The sequence below is a fragment of the Clytia hemisphaerica genome, unplaced genomic scaffold, assembly GCF_902728285.1.
Source record: "Clytia hemisphaerica strain Z4C2 unplaced genomic scaffold, Clytia hemisphaerica genome assembly, whole genome shotgun sequence".
Taxonomy (NCBI): domain Eukaryota; kingdom Metazoa; phylum Cnidaria; class Hydrozoa; order Leptothecata; family Clytiidae; genus Clytia; species Clytia hemisphaerica.
The window spans coordinates 1,571,783-1,578,511 of record NW_027103562.1 but is presented as its reverse complement, the minus strand read 5'-3'; the positions used below and the strand labels follow the sequence as shown (position 1 = coordinate 1,578,511).

Sequence of the window (6,729 nt, the reverse complement as noted above, 5' to 3'; positions counted from 1 at the left end):
TCCTTATCCTTTATTTTTTGAGCCCCAAAATATGCTTATATGTTTTTTTTTCAATTTGGGAGATTAGATTCTTTGAAATTTTATAAACTGGGGCTCAGCAATGCTTAAGTGATGCTAAGGTTTTCCTAAATTTGAGCCTGATGATGCTTATAAGCGCTATACTTATAAAAATCGTGTAGTTTTGTGTAGTTTTCTTATTATGGTTTCATGCTTGAAATTTTCCGAATTCGTAGTTTCAACATTTGACTTCTTCCTATTGAAGAAACGCCCGTGTCAATGACCCAGCGAGAACCCTGTCAACTAGAAAAGATTGGCATCCATGGTCCGAAAAATGTGCTAAAATGTCTTCCTAATTGTAAAACTCATAGAACTCTCATTCACATTGTGAATATCGCTGATAATTTCAAAATTACCATAGTGGATTTCAAAATATTGTCGAGCAAGAATAATTACAAAACCCCATTCTTTGAATGAAGATGATTTGATTTGATTTGATGATCTGATTGGCTTTTAGCCTTTTCATTTTTTCCACACTGGCTAAGTATTTTAGCCGGGATTTTAGCCTAAATATCCAGGCTCTAAACCGTTTTCCTTTATTTTGATGTTTCTAGTTTACCGCCTGGTCATACTAAATCCATTTGTATCCTAATAAGAAGGTAGCGCATGCGTAGTATAAAATCCATCATTTCGTGATGTAAATGTAAACAGCAGAAGCATTCAAATAAAATGAAAATAGATTACCACTTAGATACCCAGGATAGTGCTTTTTATATATATAGGTTAAATCGGTAAATCAGGGTTATTTGTTTTTGTTTTTTCTTTATGTAAACTAAAACCTCCCAAAATCTGTCAGTTTTCTTTTCGGCTTTCCGATAAAAAAAATATCATTCTTACCTATTGTTCCAATAATTTCATCTGCATCTTTCTGGTTATTTTGTTCAGTCAAAAGTGTCGATGAAGTTGTAGGAACCCTTTTCAAAGGGAACATTTGTTTGTAATCGTCTGTAGAAGTTTGAAGATTCGGTGATTGTCTGCTCATTTGAGGCTTGACACTTGTTGGGAAAGGCAGGCAGTGATGGTTAATTTTGGAGATTTCAGCTTCAATACTGGTTCATTATCTTGCAAAGACAGGGTAGGTAGCTTTGTCTTTGAACTCGATGTAGGTACAATGTTAAAAATAGTGGATATCGGTGTTTTGACGCTTGCCAATTGCGGTGATATAGATTGTTCAATTAGTTGATCCGACCTAGCTTCTGTTGGTCGCGATAATGATAATTTCAGTGCGTTTGGTTTGGGCATGATATTTGTCACTAAAGGTTTCAATAGAGGTGCCCGTATCGATTTCGGAATTTTCAATGATTTTAGTTTCACTTTAGTGATTATATCATTTAACGGTGCATGAATGGGTTCTAATAATTGATTTGAGACTTTTCCTAGCTTTTGCTCTTCTCGAAGACTTTGATCAAGCCATAATTGTTGCGCTTGTTTCTGGTCCATTTTGTGTTTCAATATTGGATTCAAGGTGACAGTCGGAGGATAAGTCGGTCGTTTTTCATTTAATTTGTGGGCTTTGTGCCCCAATAAGAGCGTGGTCACAGTTGTAACGCTCGTTTTAAGAGCTTTTAACTGTAATTGATACTGTTCAAGCAAATCAAAATCCAATACTTGCTGTAAAGAATAACGAATGGTGCGTATGTTAGATGTAAACTGATTGAAAAAGTCGTCCAGATTTTGAATCACTTGTTGCTTCTCAACATTAAACACACGTGATTGTTTATGCTTCAGTGATTGGTTTATTTGACGACAAGTGATGTCTGCTCCAGTCCTTTTTGATTTCTTACATTTGAACAAAATGTTTTTCTTGGTAATTGGTGATTTCTGATAGGCTGGGAACAAGTCATGTGATGCATTTGACCATTGTCGTTCAACCGTTGTTCTTTTTGTTGATGTGACGATAACCACCAAATTTGAAAGTACTGAAAAAAGAATTAATTATTGTATTCAATCCGGGAGGATTGTAAGCTGACGGGTATATGGCCCTCGACTTTCGACCCTCGGACCCTTAGCGGGACTAAAAAGGAGAAAAAATTGGAAAATTTTGCGATCTTTACGACCATTTTCCTATTCTTCTGACCCTTAGTTGGACTGAAATTTAATTTTCTGCTTTACCCCCCCCCCGGGTATCAATTCAATACATTATGAGAATGCACCCATCAATCCTAGATCTTTCAAGGGAAGTTAACTGCAAGAGTTGATCCTATATTTCAACAATTTACTGGCATCATTATGACAAAGTCAGAAAATTAGAATTTAGACCCAGTCACCTGGCGGTGCTCATTTGTCGATAAATACACATGAAGCATCCAGATGTCTGAAACATTGACTGAATGAAGCAATCAATTAAAGGTTTTGTATTTAAATGAGAGTGATATCATTTGCTTACTCGTCAATTTTAATTCACAACCTTTTTCACATTGGTATTGACACGGATGTGGAGCAAGATGTTGTCAGAAAGAGGAACACGGCCATCTTTAATCGGATTATCAGATTTCAGATTAAAAAAGTTTCAATTCTGGTTGAGAAGAAAAATTAATGAAGTTTAAAGATAGGATTTTTTCTTTGTCCAATACAGAACAATAAAACGGATATCCAGTGAAAATTTCAGAGCTCTACTCCTTCCTAATCGGGAATTATTCCGATTCCAATTTTGAGGGATCTTACGCGGGATATCGCGGGATTCTAAAATCAAACATTTCCATAATTACCCGATTTTGAGCATCTTTCATTAAAACAAATTTTTGTGTTCAAATTGTACACACAACTTTTTTGACCCAAAGAATGGGGTTCTTTTAAGAAACTGAAAAGCACATATTACAAAAGTTAATTTTGGATTTCCACGATTTTTAAACATTACTCTAAAGATTGCAGGGGAAAAGAAAAAAATTTGTTTGCTTATATCAGCATAATGTAACAATAGCAAGACACTGTCCTGATATGAAATTTGTGTTTGATATGAAATGGAAACATTTATGTAAAAATAAATCCTTAACCTCTATTTCTGGGTGATGAAAGGTGAGGTTTTTACAGACCCGAAAGTTTTACACTTAAATTGCTAATTTTCGTAACATTAAGTTCTTCAAGTTTATGAAAATATAGGACACGAAAGGTAGAATCAAACGTATTATTTACAGAATTTAATCTTCGCTCCATAGTTAGACTTTAGTCATTACTTTATGATTAATATAATATGATAAATGCAGCTAATATTTTCGGGGCCCCAGCAATGTTTGAAGAAAAAGTTTTCCCGTACATTGATTCGAGCGTAAATAACATACCGCAGTGATTCTAAAATAGACCAAGGATTTATTATACACTGGATATACAAGTAACCAATTTTTGCCGATTTCTCGTGTACTAGCTATGTCCGCAGTAATGATATTATTGTTCACTTTCCTTCCCTCATTAAATGTTTTTTCGAAGCATTTTTATTGCATTTCTTATCGAAAACCACTCATCCAATTCCCAAAAGAGACTTAAAACTTTCCTGTGAGAGTCAGATTCTTCCACTTAATTTATAATTATAAGTCGTTATGACGTTTCAAGCTGTGAGAGAGATGCAAAAGACGTGTTGTGTATAAGAAATTGAATGTTGACACTGGAAATTGGGCTTTTCCAGAAAAAAATCGTGCACCCCCTGTTGAGGAGGTCCATTTCCGTTCCAAGGGGGTAAGGTTTGAAATGCAGTGGAATTCCATAAGGGTAGACGAAAATCCGTCAAAAATAAGCGGAATTCCAAGGGGGTAATGATTGAAAATTTGTAAAAATTCGGAATTCTGTTTGTCCAAGTTTTAATCCAATCATCCTTTGCATTAATTGCTTTTGCACGCATTACGAATCAAAACAAAAAGGATTGTGGGATTGAATTTCGGGTAAATTTTAAAAGTAATAATTATGATGTTTGCACAGCGGTGTGCTACTCGAATGAACTTAAGACCGGACTTTGGAAACCATGGAGTTAAAAAATCAACTGAGCCTAAGAATGCCATTTTTAGAGCATTTCATCTGTAAATGGCCAATTATACCACAGCAATATAAAAAAGTTTCACAAAAATGCCAAACTCTTGCTTGAGGTATGTATTGCATGCTGGGTTTAGGCTGGGGGTTTGTTTACTAACCTAAGAATAACCGCATTTTTCAAGATGATTTTTCCCAAAATTTAAGTACATCCATGATGAAAATGAAAAAAACACCATTCTTATTAAAAAAAGTATTTGATATTCAGCTTGAAAATAGGAAAGGGCGTAAGTTGACAATACGTGTTTTGAAGAATTTTTCTATTTTACATGACTACCAACACAAAATTTATTGTAACATATTACAAAATATATTTCTAGTTTACAAAAAATTCAAAATCAAATTCAATTACTAATACGACCTAAGATTGACAATATTCCTCTACAATTCATTCACAAAATATAAGAATATTAAAAAAAACTCAATTACAATACAAAAATTCGGCATGTATTTACAAATTTCACAAAATCTACAACAGAAATTGATATTTTTAAAGTCAATTAATCGCAATGACAAAATGCTTTTGGGCAATAACCAGTCGGACAAGTGTTGCTGCACCATTTTTCAATGTTTTTATTTGCACTAAAAAGTTTACTGGCTTTGCAAGAGGTATTTGGTTTCCAGTCAGGATCACAGGAGCAATAACTTTTGTAACCTTCACATGAATCATCACGACAATTCTTTTGACACCAATCGTTGATTAATGGTTGACCATACCAAATGTTTATGGCAAAACATTTCTTTGTTCTTTTTGTATTTTTCATGATGTTTGAAGATTGGTCTGGATTATTGGTGGATTTCTTCATGCTTTGTTGAACGGCCGTTGCTGTTGGTTGAGTCGTCATAATTGATGATTGGACAGTAGCTGTTGTTTGTGGAGTGGTTGTTGTTATTGGTCGAATTATCATTTTTTTTGGTTTTGTGGTAGTTGTTGGCCTGATGGTAGTAGTGGTTTGTCGGATGGCCATTGTCGTAGGCTTGGTGGTCGTTGTTGTATATGGAGTGGTCGTTGTTGTCGGTTGAGTGGTCGTTGTTGTCGGTTGAGTGGTCGTTGTCGTAGATAATTTCATTGATGTTTCTTCACAGGAACAAAAGCGAGGATCACAGTTTCCGTCGGCACAGTTTCGAATGCACCATTGATCCATTGCAGCATGACCAAGCCACACGTTGGCTGCAAAACATCGTTTTTTGTTTGATGCTGATTTCATTGGTGCTTTTGTTGTTGTGGTGGTTGTTCGGGTGCTCTTCAATAACTTCTCGCCAATCTTTGGTTTGGTTTTGATGTGAGCTGATTTGGAGATGATTGAAGTAACTGTTCCTTGTGCACCAAGTTCTTTCTTTACAGCATTCAGCAAAGGGAATTTTCCTTGGTTACAATGAGCTCCAGAAAAGTCATCCAAATCAAGTGACCAAAACATGGCTCCTTTTAATCCGCGTCCTTTGATCAGTTTCTTGACTTTATATCTCAAACTTTCAATGTCATCATAACCAACCCAATAATTGTCTTTGTGACCATATGGTGCCATTGCTTTAGGATGTTGAACTACTTTCATTCCAGATTTAATTTTGTCGCAAATTTCGTAATAAGAGAGAAATCCACTTTCTCTGGTGGAAGGACCACTTGCTCCAGCTCCTTTACATTTTTCTCCCATCTTTGATTTGGACTTTGAAGTCAATGTGAATGATCTGCCGTATGTTCCCAAACCCAACGCAATCTAAAGATAATATTAAAGGAAATATGGTTCGTTTAGTTTTTTTGTTTTTTAATATGGGAAAAAACATTTATTATCCAGTAAAACCGAGAATTAGCAAATTGTGGATTTCAGTTCTTTAGTATTGAAACCTTCGCTTTGTTTAAGCCTAATCTAAATCTGAATCTTCACCTACCTTATTAGCTGGAAATCCACCGTTAATCCATGTATCTAATCCAACGGGAACGGACCATTTCCTGTTAGCATCCATTGATGTGTGGTGACCAGTTTTACCATCCCAAGCTCCTGCAAGGTCGTAACTCATCAAATGCAACATATCCAAAGATTGGCCGAGTTTTGAAACTTCGTAAGCTCTTTGGATGGTTGCCTTTCCTGCTGCTACGGCTGCTGTCAGCATTAATCTTTCTTTGCCAGAAGATCGAGCTTCTTGGTCGAAGGCTTGTTGAAGTTCTTTGCAAAGAACTGTGAATCTTTGTTTGTCAGATAATGGAGATGTTCTACTGGCTGGATATTCCCAATCTAAATCCAATCCATCGAAACCTCGTTGTCTGAGGAACCGGATACTTTGTTGAATGAATCCTTGTCTGTTTGAGCGTGTCTTTACCATTTCGGAGAAAGGACTTCCTTGAGATTCGTGATTCCATCCACCAACAGCAAGTAGAATCTTCAATGCTGGATTTTTGTTCTTTAAATTAATGATTTGTTTGTAATAATTTGCATATTCATCATCATTCCATTCATAAGGTTCCAAACGATGTTCGACGATCTTTGCAAAAGCATAGACGATATGTGTGCAAAGAAAAGGATCGATGTGTGATGGTGAAAACTTGGCTTTTCCTGGACGATATTGTGACCAATTCGTGTAGTAGCAAATTCGAACATATTCAGCTTGTGAAACTACCATATTGGCCATAAATGCAACAACTATTACAATAAGATTCAT

At 35.6% G+C, this 6,729-nt stretch overlaps 1 pseudogene; it reads right to left on the bottom strand.

The window, feature by feature from the left end:
• Positions 1-4,574: 4,574 nt before the first annotated feature.
• Positions 4,575-6,729, bottom strand: LOC136800770 (chitinase-3-like protein 1 pseudogene; annotated as a pseudogene).